This window comes from Pseudophryne corroboree, chromosome 2 (assembly GCF_028390025.1).
Source record: "Pseudophryne corroboree isolate aPseCor3 chromosome 2, aPseCor3.hap2, whole genome shotgun sequence".
Lineage (NCBI taxonomy): Eukaryota > Metazoa > Chordata > Amphibia > Anura > Myobatrachidae > Pseudophryne > Pseudophryne corroboree.
This window is the reverse complement of record NC_086445.1, coordinates 668,431,054-668,444,392: the sequence shown is the minus strand read 5'-3', so window position 1 is coordinate 668,444,392 and position 13,339 is coordinate 668,431,054. Positions and strand designations below refer to the sequence as shown.

General features: G+C 44.2%; 1 long non-coding RNA gene across 1 annotated transcript; it reads right to left on the bottom strand.

Annotated features, from left to right (window-relative positions):
• Positions 1 to 4,174: 4,174 nt before the first annotated feature.
• Positions 4,175 to 5,358, bottom strand: LOC135051071 (uncharacterized). The gene is made up of 5 exons (XR_010242020.1): positions 5,302 to 5,358; positions 5,148 to 5,210; positions 4,923 to 4,964; positions 4,534 to 4,584; positions 4,175 to 4,250 (listed from the first exon to the last, which is right to left on the bottom strand). It is a non-coding gene; the product is annotated as an uncharacterized LOC135051071 (long non-coding RNA).
• Between the last annotated feature and the right edge of the window lie 7,981 nt (positions 5,359 to 13,339).

Here is a 13,339-nt window from a genome sequence, read left to right as displayed (position 1 = left end):
TTCTTTATCCCATCCACCAGTTGCTGTTTTGTTGTTGGCTTTGCAACACTCCTAACGTACCTCTTCAATTGAGCCCACACTAATTCGATTGGGTTCATGTCTGGTGATCTATATAAAAATAAAAAAAAAGCGTATAGAAAAAATTAATTACATTACAGTAAATAGAGAAAATTAAACATACAATATTGTACTGTTTATTAAACAAAATTTTTTTTTACAGTACTAGAGTGCTATCCAAAATTTTACTTGTACACTGTTGAAAGAATACTCACTCTGGTGGTGTGCGTTCCCAATTCATACCTTTCTCTTCCATAAATTTGGCTGAGGCGGAGTGTTTAGGATCATTGTCTTGGAATATCCTATGGTGAGTTGGGTAATATTTATTCACAAATGGCACCATACATTTCTCTACTATTGTTTCTTGGAAAAATTTCTTATCCATGATTCCTACAGAAATCAAAAAATGTTGTTCATTAATAAGCAACTCCTTTTATTGTGCAGTTACACGTACTCTACAGTACAACATGTATTTTTACAGAACACAGGCACAGAATAAAGTATAGTAGTGTACCTTCGAAAAATAATAGGGGACCAGCTCCTAATCGTGATATGCCTCCCCATACATGGACTTTCAATGGATGCTTTGGGCGTGGTTTTAAAGAGATATGGTTACGTTTCCTGAATGACATTCTGGAGAACCGCTCAAGGGCAACAGACGATTCATCTGTGAAAATGACATCATCAAATGTTTCACCACTCTCAATCCATCGCCGTGCCTGTTCCACTCTCTTTTCTTTATTCACATCTCTTATCATTGGAGATATCCTGTGAAGAGCCAAAAATAATGAAATCAGATACAGTTATGAAATTACAGATTTACAGATTACTGTATATACAGTAGACTGTATGTGCAGTATACTGTATTATATACCTACTGTATACATTAAACTGTACATACAGTACATTAAGTTACATACAGAGTAATATATATATACATACTGTACATACACACAAACACACACACACAGTATACAGTATGTAATCATCACAATAAGCCGGCAATGCTTCATTGCTGTCTCTGAGTGCCTATACAGTAGGTATCTCTTTTGGGATAGAATATATACAGTATATACACACACACATACTGTATATAGTATAAAGTACACACTCTGTATAATGATTTATGGCATTATTATATCACGTATCAAGGGATTATTAACAGTGCATTTACTGTATGGTTTATACTGCTTTCAGTATTTTACCTTGTTGCGCCAAAGGTCCATCCCATTTTCCGTCGCATCCTTCTGATGCTGGTGGCCGATATGTCCAGGTCATACTTGGAATGGAGAATTCGTTTTATTTGCAGAGCAGTACGCTCATCATCCTCACGAGTTAGTTCCTCCACAATTTGTTGCACTCTCCTACAGTACAATACAGTATGAAAAATATGAATTCATGAACAGCACAATCACAGTTACAATTGATTAAGTTTTTATTTTATTTCAAAAAAATTGTTTATGGTATAAAGCAAGTCATTTAAACATTACAGTAGTGTACAGTACGTACCATGTGCATTTTGTAGGAAATACAAATCTGGGCGTTGTTCTCTCGAATGCATGATAGCGCACCGTTTCTAAAGTGACTATAATGCCACTTTCCTTGAGCCATGCATGGATCTCTTTGATGGTTTTATTTTCTTTTTTCATGTTGGCGATTATCTTGCTCATCGTTTTGTTGATAGTTACTGGCATGTTGTCCAACTATAATTCCTGTATGGAGAGAAAACATTTGTGAATACTGTAGTCTAAAATTTACACATCTGAAAATGCATAAGAGTTTTATGATAGAAGTTAATACTGTACAGTACATGTTTACTATCCAGTACCTGATGTTCAAATTTAAGTATTGTATACTGTACAGTACTGAAAATACAACTTCAGTGTTATGGACTGCAATAAGTTTCCTGTATGAAACAGATACAGTACAGTAAATAACCCTCCTTGGAAGTGCATGGGCCCTGTGAGACTTACAGTAGTGTACAGCATAAGGGTCGACTGACATGATGTACAAGCATTACATACAGTACATGTCAGTACTGTATGTAAATTCTTCAATTATTGCCTAACAACAATGCTGCTTACTGTATATTAAATACTGTAGGCCTAGAAATGTGCCTCTCAATATAGTAGTTAAAAACACAGGGGCCTATGTGGATAAGCGAGTTCTATGCACACTAAAAATGGCCACCGACCGTGAACCCCCAGCACGTGGCAGCGCTCGGATATGTAGTGAGATACAGTATGGCATACATTTCACACTCCAGGGGGCAATGCTGAAGGAGCGTCACAATCCCCTAGCTCAATTACATTGGGATAAGCGCGGTCTATGCACATTACGGTATACCGAGCTGGATCGCTTAGCAACCTGACAACATGGCCGCCGACCGTGAACTCCCAGCACGTGGCAGCGCTCGGATATGTAGTGAGATACAGTATGGCATACATTTCACAGTTCAGGGGGCAATGCTGAAGGAGCGTCACAATCCCCTAGCTCAATTACACTGGGATAAGCGAGGTCTACTGTATGCACATTACGGTATACCGAGCTGGATCGCTTAGCAACCTGACAAAATGGCCGCCGACCGTGAACTCCCAGCACGTGGCAGCGCTCGGATATGTAGTGAGATACAATATGGCATACATTTCACAGTTCAGGGGGCAATGCTGAAGGAGCGTCACAATCCCCTAGCTCAATTACATTGGGATAAGCGAGGTCTATGCACATTACGGTATACCGAGCTGGATCGCTTAGCAACCTGACAAAATGGCCGCCGACCGTGAACTCCCAGCACGTGGCAGCGCTCGGATATGTAGTGAGATACAATATGGCATACATTTCACAGTTCAGGGGGCAATGCTGAAGGAGCGTCACAATCCCCTAGCTCAATTACACTGGGATAAGCGAGGTCTACTGTATGCACATTACGGTATACCGAGCTGGATCGCTTAGCAACCTGACAAAATGGCCGCCGACCGTGAACTCCCAGCACGTGGCAGCGCTCGGATATGTAGTGAGATACAATATGGCATACATTTCACAGTTCAGGGGGCAATGCTGAAGGAGCGTCACAATCCCCTAGCTCAATTACATTGGGATAAGCGAGGTCTATGCACATTACGGTATACCGAGCTGGATCGCTTAGCAACCTGACAAAATGGCCGCCGACCGTGAACTCCCAGCACGTGCTTTCTTATCATATAACTAGTTCAACACAGGTGATGGAAATCATAAATTAAGAGGGAAGTCTAGAAACAGAGCAGTGCGGCTGGTCATGTTGGAGGGTCTGCATACAGAAACATAGAATTTGATGACAAATACTGTAAGAACCACTTTGGCCATCTAATCTGCCTCTTTTTTTTAACCTTTTTTTTTACATCAAACCTTATTTGATCCTTATTTCTTTGTAAGGATATCCTTATGTATGTCTCTTCCATGCATGTTTAAATACTGTAGCTCTACTGTTTTAGGCTCTATCACCTCTGATGGGAGGCTATTCCACTTGTCCACTGCACTTTCTGTGAAGTAATTTTTCTTAAAATTCCCCCTGAACCTCGCCCCCCTCCAGTCTCCGTGCACATCCTCGTGTCCTATTGTGTTTGCTTTTGGATTCGGACTTGTTTTGGATCCTGGTGCTTTTTTTCAAAAACAGCTTAAATCGTAGAATTTGGGGGTATTTTTGATCCTACTGTATAGTGTTATTAACCTCAATGACCATAATTTCCACTCATTTCCAGTCTATTCTGAACACCTCACAATATTATTTGTAGTCCTAAAATTTTCACCGAGGTCACTGGATGACTAAGCTAAGCGACCCAAGTGGCCGGCACAAACACCTGGCCCATTTAGGAGTGGCAGTGCAGTGGCAGACAGGATGTCACTTATAACAATTTTCCCCAAACATCACATGATGCAAAGATAAATAAATAAAAAAAGAGGTGCAAGATGGAATTGTGATTGGGCCCTCCCAACCACCCTTATGTTATATAAACAGGGTCTGCCACACGACTGTGGCTGAAATGACTGGTTGGTTTGGGCCCCCACCAAAAAAAGAAGCAATCAATCTCTCCTTGCTCAAACTGGCTCTACAGAGGCAAGATGTACCGGACTGGACTTACTTAATGGGTGCAGTGAGGTGATGGACATAGAGTCCTGGTCCTCCTCCTCCGCCACCGCCTGTGACAGTGTAGGGCCTGTGAAAGCAAAAATTCCATGAAATATACTTTTGTATTCTGTGTTGAATACAGTAAAGCAAAAATTCAGTCAGGAATTGGAGGAGGAGAGTAGATTTCGCACACAGAGACGAGAATGTCGAGGCCAGAATCAGGGGGTAGTGGAGGAGGGTTAGGATACCGTACCTCACCCTGTTGGGATTGCTGCAATCAGGATGCATCAGGATCACCCTGCTGGTCATGCAAACCCAACCCATTGGTTTAACACAATGTACAGTACAGTACAATACTTTAGTTTACTTACCAAGTTGGGGAGAGGGCTTTTTCTCCCCTTCCTCATCACTGTCAATAATTACTGAGTGGAAAATAAAAAAATATTATAAACAAAATACAGTAGAGTACAGTTACTACAAAATTGCACAGTAGTACAGTGCTACAGGAGGCAGAGATATATTCATAATACAGTAGGAGCAGAATGACTGTCCAGTGGTAGGGGACATACAGTACTGTACTGTGCCTGTATTTAACTCGTGTTGGAGGAGAGGCGATTTCGCACACAGAGGCGAAAAGGGGTCTTCACAGTGAGGGAAATACTGTACAGTACATGTTTGGAATTCCCTGCCTGAAAAGTAATAAAAGTGGACTTGGTCAATACTTTTAAGAATGGGCTTGAGAAAATCCTACTGTACTTACTATACTCCTCCGGCTCAGAGTCCACGTACAGGTAAGTGACATCTGTGTTGAATATAAAAAAAACAAAAAGAAAAGTCAATGGGATTTCTGCAATCAGGATACCGCTGTCGGTCACTTGACTGCTGGAATCCTGACCACTGGTCACGCAAACCCAAGCCATTGGTACTGTTAATAAATCAATGAATGCAGAATGTAGAGTACTGTACAGTAGATTACAATTCTTACCAGGCTGGCCTGAAGGCTCCCCCATTTCCTCCTCCTCCTCCTCGGTATCAATAACGAGGCGGTCTGTGTGTACAAGATAACAAGTATTGTAAAATAAAAAAATTACAGTAATACTGTAGGAAACTAGTGTGTCTGTAACAAAAATAATGATTACCACTTCCAGAGCTCTGCTGGTCAGACGGTGTTGGTGGTGGTGGTGGTGGTGGTACTGTGAGAAAAAACAACAGTGCTGTAAGTGAAGCTGTCAATTGGAAACATGTACTGTACAGTATCCAGGACACATGTACAGTAGTGTAACAACGATGACAGTAGCACCAGAATTCTCGTTACACAATACCTGGCAGCGCAGCAGGTGGTGGTGGTGGTGGTGGTGGTGGTGTTGTTGGTACTGTGGGAAAAAAAATAACAGTACTGTAAGTGAAGCTGTCAATTGGAAACATGTACTGTACAGTATCCAGGACACATGTACAGTAGTGTAACAACGATGACAGTCACACCAGAATTCTCATTACACAATACCTGGCAGCGCAGCAGGTGGTGGTGGTGGTGGTGGTGTTGTTGGTACTGTGGGAAAAAAAATAACAGTACTGTAAGTGAAGCTGTCAATTGGAAACATGTACTGTACAGTATCCAGGACACATGTACAGTAGTGTAACGATGACAGTCACACCAGAATTCTCGTTACACAATACCTGGCAGCGCAGCAGGTGGTGGTGGTGGTGGTGGTGGTGTTGTTGGTACTGTGGGTACGCTCATGTAATTGCATTTCAAAGGCACAGTATTTTCCATCGTCTCCCCCCTACCCCCATCACCCTTCCCCCCTGGGGGCCTGCACAGGGAGGAAATTCAGGTCCTGTGCAATACACAAACGCTGAAGATCTACAGTACTGTTTTGCTCAGTTGGTAGCGTCAGAATACACTCATTTCATTCCCGCTGTTTAGGTGCATTTAGCGTAAAGAATCGCTCCTGCAGATGTACTTTGATTTATGTGAAATCTGTGTGCATCCTTCCATTGACTGTCTTACAGTGTAAATAAAAGAATACAGTGCATTATTACAGAAAAAAAAAAAAAAAAAAAAAGAAAGAAAGCACATCAGGTCTCGAATCCTGGACCCCCAGCGAGGGAGGTGGGAGCCTTCACCCCTAGCCCACGACGCCTCATGAGAGATTTCCAATTTCATGTGTGAAAGTACTGCAAACAGCGGCCGGCCCCCGCCCCATTGCTGTTGGTTTATGCCTTAGAGGACTCGGACGCTCGCATTTGTAAAGCACGGTGTTTTCCTCCGCCTCCGGCTAGCCTGCTGCCCTTCCCCCATGGGAGCCTGCACAGATCATGCAGTAGACAGGGAGGGAATGCAAATGCTGGTTATGTGCAATACACAAACGCCCACTGTAGTACTGTTTTGCTCACTTACAGTACTGTACTGTAGGTTGCATTTAGCGTAAAGAATCGCTCCTGCAGATGTACTTTGATTTACTGTACAGTATGTGAAACCTGTGTGCATCCTTCCATTGGATGTACTGTATTGGAGAGAATTTTTTTTTTTTTAAAGTGAATGTCACGGGAACACATTAAAAATAAGGTTGGCACTTCCTTCCCATTGGTGTTGGTTTACAGTATGCCGTAGTGTACTCGGACGCTCATGTAATTGCATTTCAAAGGCACAGTATTTTCCATCGTCTCCCCCCTACCCCCATCACCCTTCCCCCCTGGGGGCCTGCACAGGGAGGAAATTCAGGTCCTGTGCAATACACAAACGCTGAAGATCTACAGTACTGTTTTGCTCAGTTGGTAGCGTCAGAATACACTCATTTCATTCCCGCTGTTTAGGTGCATTTAGCGTAAAGAATCGCTCCTGCAGATGTACTTTGATTTATGTGAAATCTGTGTGCATCCTTCCATTGACTGTCTTACAGTGTAAATAAAAGAATACAGTGCATTATTACAGAAAAAAAAAAAAAAAAAAGAAAGAAAGCACATCAGGTCTCGAACCCTGGACCCCCAGCGAGGGAGGTGGGAGCCTTCACCCCTAGCCCACGACGCCTCATGAGAGATTTCCAATTTCATGTGTGAAAGTACTGCAAACAGCGGCCGGCCCCCGCCCCATTGCTGTTGGTTTATGCCTTAGAGGACTCGGACGCTCGCATTTGTAAAGCACGGTGTTTTCCTCCGCCTCCGGCTAGCCTGCTGCCCTTCCCCCATGGGAGCCTGCACAGATCATGCAGTAGACAGGGAGGGAATGCAAATGCTGGTTATGTGCAATACACAAACGCCCACTGTAGTACTGTTTTGCTCACTTACAGTACTGTACTGTAGGTTGCATTTAGCGTAAAGAATCGCTCCTGCAGATGTACTTTGATTTACTGTACAGTATGTGAAACCTGTGTGCATCCTTCCATTGGATGTACTGTATTGGAGAGAATTTTTTTTTTTTTAAAGTGAATGTCACGGGAACACATTAAAAATAAGGTTGGCACTTCCTTCCCATTGGTGTTGGTTTACAGTATGCCGTAGTGTACTCGGACGCTCATGTAATTGCATTTCAAAGGCACAGTATTTTCCATCGTCTCCCCCCTACCCCCATCACCCTTCCCCCCTGGGGGCCTGCACAGGGAGGAAATTCAGGTCCTGTGCAATACACAAACGCTGAAGATCTACAGTACTGTTTTGCTCAGTTGGTAGCGTCAGAATACACTCATTTCATTCCCGCTGTTTAGGTGCATTTAGCGTAAAGAATCGCTCCTGCAGATGTACTTTGATTTATGTGAAATCTGTGTGCATCCTTCCATTGACTGTCTTACAGTGTAAATAAAAGAATACAGTGCATTATTACAGAAAAAAAAAAAAAAAAAAGAAAGAAAGCACATCAGGTCTCGAACCCTGGACCCCCAGCGAGGGAGGTGGGAGCCTTCACCCCTAGCCCACGACGCCTCATGAGAGATTTCCAATTTCATGTGTGAAAGTACTGCAAACAGCGGCCGGCCCCCGCCCCATTGCTGTTGGTTTATGCCTTAGAGGACTCGGACGCTCGCATTTGTAAAGCACGGTGTTTTCCTCCGCCTCCGGCTAGCCTGCTGCCCTTCCCCCATGGGAGCCTGCACAGATCATGCAGTAGACAGGGAAGGAATGCAAATGCTGGTCATGTGCAATACACAAACGCCCACTGTAGTACTGTTTTGCTCACTTACAGTACTGTACTGTAGGTTGCATTTAGCGTAAAGAATCGCTCCTGCAGATGTACTTTGATTTACTGTACAGTATGTGAAACCTGTGTGCATCCTTCCATTGGATGTACTGTATTGGAGAGAAATTTTTTTTTTTTAAAGTGAATGTCACGGGAACACATTAAAAATAAGGTTGGCACTTCCTTCCCATTGGTGTTGGTTTACAGTATGCCGTAGTGTACTCGGACGCTCATGTAATTGCATTTCAAAGGCACAGTATTTTCCATCGTCTCCCCCCTACCCCCATCACCCTTCCCCCCTGGGGGCCTGCACAGGGAGGAAATTCAGGTCCTGTGCAATACACAAACGCTGAAGATCTACAGTACTGTTTTGCTCAGTTGGTAGCGTCAGAATACACTCATTTCATTCCCGCTGTTTAGGTGCATTTAGCGTAAAGAATCGCTCCTGCAGATGTACTTTGATTTATGTGAAATCTGTGTGCATCCTTCCATTGACTGTCTTACAGTGTAAATAAAAGAATACAGTGCATTATTACAGAAAAAAAAAAAAAAAAAAGAAAGAAAGCACATCAGGTCTCGAACCCTGGACCCCCAGCGAGGGAGGTGGGAGCCTTCACCCCTAGCCCACGACGCCTCATGAGAGATTTCCAATTTCATGTGTCAAAGTACTGCAAACAGCGGCCGGCCCCCGCCCCATTGCTGTTGGTTTATGCCTTAGAGGACTCGGACGCTCGCATTTGTAAAGCACGGTGTTTTCCTCCGCCTCCGGCTAGCCTGCTGCCCTTCCCCCATGGGAGCCTGCACAGATCATGCAGTAGACAGGGAGGGAATGCAAATGCTGGTCATGTGCAATACACAAACGCCCACTGTAGTACTGTTTTGCTCACTTACAGTACTGTACTGTAGGTTGCATTTAGCGTAAAGAATCGCTCCTGCAGATGTACTTTGATTTACTGTACAGTATGTGAAACCTGTGTGCATCCTTCCATTGGATGTACTGTATTGGAGAGAAATTTTTTTTTTTTAAAGTGAATGTCACGGGAACACATTAAAAATAAGGTTGGCACTTCCTTCCCATTGGTGTTGGTTTACAGTATGCCGTAGTGTACTCGGACGCTCATGTAATTGCATTTCAAAGGCACAGTATTTTCCATCGTCTCCCCCCTACCCCCATCACCCTTCCCCCCTGGGGGCCTGCACAGGGAGGAAATTCAGGTCCTGTGCAATACACAAACGCTGAAGATCTACAGTACTGTTTTGCTCAGTTGGTAGCGTCAGAATACACTCATTTCATTCCTGCTGTTTAGGTGCATTTAGCGTAAAGAATCGCTCCTGCAGATGTACTTTGATTTATGTGAAATCTGTGTGCATCCTTCCATTGACTGTCTTACAGTGTAAATAAAAGAATACAGTGCATTATTACAGAAAAAAAAAAAAAGAAAGAAAGCACATCAGGTCTCGAACCCTGGACCCCCAGCGAGGGAGGTGGGAGCCTTCACCCCTAGCCCACGACGCCTCATGAGAGATTTCCAATTTCATGTGTGAAAGTACTGCAAACAGCGGCCGGCCCCCGCCCCATTGCTGTTGGTTTATGCCTTAGAGGACTCGGACGCTCGCATTTGTAAAGCACGGTGTTTTCCTCCGCCTCCGGCTAGCCCTCCATTCCCATTATGCATTAGCGAACTCAGACGCTCATATATTTTAAAAGCACGGTGTTTATACATTGTACTGTACATTCTTCCTTTTACACAATTACTGTAGTTGCGTCTCCATACACATACTGTACAGTACTCCATACTTTTTCCACCGCCTCCCGTTACGCCTACAGTATTGCCAGAGCTGTAGATCAATCCGCCGCTATACTGTACGATCGAAAGTACTGGATTAGTGGAGCATTAGCGACACAGTGGTGGAGATGTGTAATGCATGATGAGTATCTAGATCGCCTCAACGCGCCTGCCTGTGATGAAACTCAGCTATCGCATTAGCGTGACTAAACGCCCGTCTCGGCGGAGAAACAGTCAAGATAAAGGTGGCTACATCTGTATGGTCAGTACCGGCTGCTTCCAATAATCTACTAAAGGTTTTTAATGATGGATTATTGGACACCGGATCGGATTTAGAACTGGGACCTAATTTCTTAATTCTTGCTGGACAGTTACTCACCCCTGTTGCTACAGGGTTTTTCTCAAATTCTTGTCCAGCAAGAATTAAGAAATTAGGTCCCAGTTCTAAATTCGATCCGATTCACCAATACGGCTACAGACCTAGAAGCACAACTTGATATTATGGAAAAGAAGTTTTGTGAAAGGGGATACCCCAAATTTTTATTGAAGTGTGCCAGAAGTAAAGCGTGTGCCCAAAATAGATCAGATCTACTGTCCAAAACTAGGATCAAAAAGAAACAAAATAAATCACCTTGGGTAAACACATATGACACCAACAGCCGTCATACCAGTAAAAAAGTCAAAGCACTTTGGCCAATTATTACCACAGACCCAGACCTTAAGGCATTGAAAAATACACAAATTATGCCGAGTTACAGGAGGGGTAAAAATATTAAGGACCTTGTGGTTAAAACCGATTTAAGCAAATTCAAGAAGGCCGTTCCACAACATTTCCTGAGCAGGCCTAATGGATGCTACAGGTGCATCGGGTGCACAACGTGCAGCTATATGTCACCTGGAGGTAGCATTACACACGCACATTCTGCAAAAAAATATACCATCAACTGGCCACTGTCGTGCCACTTCAAATTTGTTATATACGTGATTATGTGCCCATGCGGCCTATACTATGTAGGCAAAACAGAATGTCCTTTTAAAGTTAGGATGGCACAGCACAGACAAGCGATTAGAACTGCACTGTCGTCTGGCACTAGTGATCAGCCTGTGGCACAACATTTTGCGCAGCTCAAACATGGAATGGCTACACTGAAATACCGCATTATTGACCACATGCCTGAGTCCATCAGGGGGGGCAATAGGGCACAGAAGTTGCTCCAATTGGAGACCCGATGGATCTTCAGATTAAATACCATTCGATCCAGAGGTCTCAACAGAGGCGGAACTTGCGGCAGTGCAAGCGGTGCAGTGCACTGGGGCCCAGCGCTGTGAAGGGGCCCATAGCCGGCAGCAGTATAATGAGTCAGACTGACTCATTACACGCTGCTACCGCTGAGCTACTGCTGCGGGTCCTAGACTCCTAACTGAGGAAGCCTGTTTGCGGTCCCCGGCACCAGTGATGTGAGAAGGGTGATCACATCACCCTTCATCTCGGCTGCAGCTCTCAGCTTCCTGGACTGAGTCACTGCATACTGGACATGGGGGGAGAGGGAGGGAGAGGGGAGTCACGGCAGCAGTGTGTGTGTACAGAAGAGTGAGGACTGATGAGACGTCACGTCACGTCAGTGCACTCAGCCCCTGCACAGTGAGGAGCCTTGCCGGAGCCAGAGCTAGCCTGGGAGGTGGAAAGTGTGCAACTTGTGGAAAATGAAAACATATGTAAAGTAAAGAGTTTGTGTTTTGCTGGCAATGTGTGTGTTTAGCTGTGGGTGTGTGTGTGTTTCAGTGTATACTCTATGTATTTTCCTATGTCTGTTTTGCTGTGTGCGTGTGTGTTTCTATATATACTGCATATGTATTTTGCTATGTCTAGCTGTGTGTGTGTGTGTGTGTGTGTGTGTGTGTGTGTGTGTGTGTGTGTGTGTGTCTGTATATACTGTATGTGTATTTTGCTATGTCTGTTTAGCTGTGTGTGTGTGTGTGTGTGTGTTTAGCTATGGGTGTGTGTGTTTCTGTGTATATACTGTATATGTATTTTGCTATCTGTGTTTAGCTGTATTTATGTGTTGTGTGTGTTTTCTGTGGATGTGTCTGTGTATATGTGTCTTGCTTTGCGTATGTTTTACTATGTGTGTGTGTGTATATCCATATCTATAGATGTAGCCACACTCATCCAACCCGCGATGAGTTCGCATCACGGCATGGATGGCGCGACTAGTGTGCCCATGTCTATGAAGCTCGTGTGTGTGTACGCATGCAAGCCATAGACATCTATGGAGTGAACGGAGGCAGCGAGTAGCCACAGTACGGCTTTCACTGCAGCTTGCTGTGATGTGTACGCCAGTTCCAGCACATCGCTGCAACGATAAGGCTGTCTTCATCTGTATCTGTCTCACATTCCTGGTTGTAAATGTTGACGTGTGCGTCGCTCTACTGTGTGGCGTACCATGTATAAGGCTCTCTACTGTGTGGCGTACCGTGTATAAGCCTCTCTACTGTGTGGCGTACCATGTATAAGGCTCTCCACTGTGTGGCGTACCGTGTATAAGGCTCTCTACTGTGTGGCGTACCATGTATAAGGCTCTCTGGCTCTCTACTGTGTGGCGTACCGTGTATAAGGCTCTCTACTGTGTGGCGTACCGTGTATAAGCCTCTCTACTGTGTGGCGTACCGTGTATAAGCCTCTCTACTGTGTGGCGTACCATGTATAAGGCTCTCTACTGTGTGGCGTACCGTGTATAAGCCTCTCTACTGTGTGGCGTACCATGTATAAGGCTCTCTACTGTGTGGCATACCGTGTATAAGGCTCTCTACTGTGTGGCGCACCGTGTATAAGCCTCTCTACTGTGTGGCGCAACGTGTATAAGCCTCTCTACTGTGTAGCGTACCATGTTTAAGCCTCTCTACTGTGTGGTGTACCATGTATAAGCCTCTCTACTGTGTGGCATAACGTGTATAAGCTTCTCTATTATGTGGGGTATTCAATTTCGGCTAGCCGAAAAACGGTATAATTCGACCATGGGTATTTAATTGCGGGTTTTTCGCCCATTTTTGAATCCCTTTTCACCCACGACGTTTCACTTTTTTTGTCGAATTGGTATGGGAGAAAACAGACCCAAAAACCGGGCGAAAATGCCTGCAAATTCGTCAAAACACATGGCTCACCAGGAAATTCACAGATCCACGTTAGTGCTGGATTTTTTGACCAGTTGAAAAATCCTG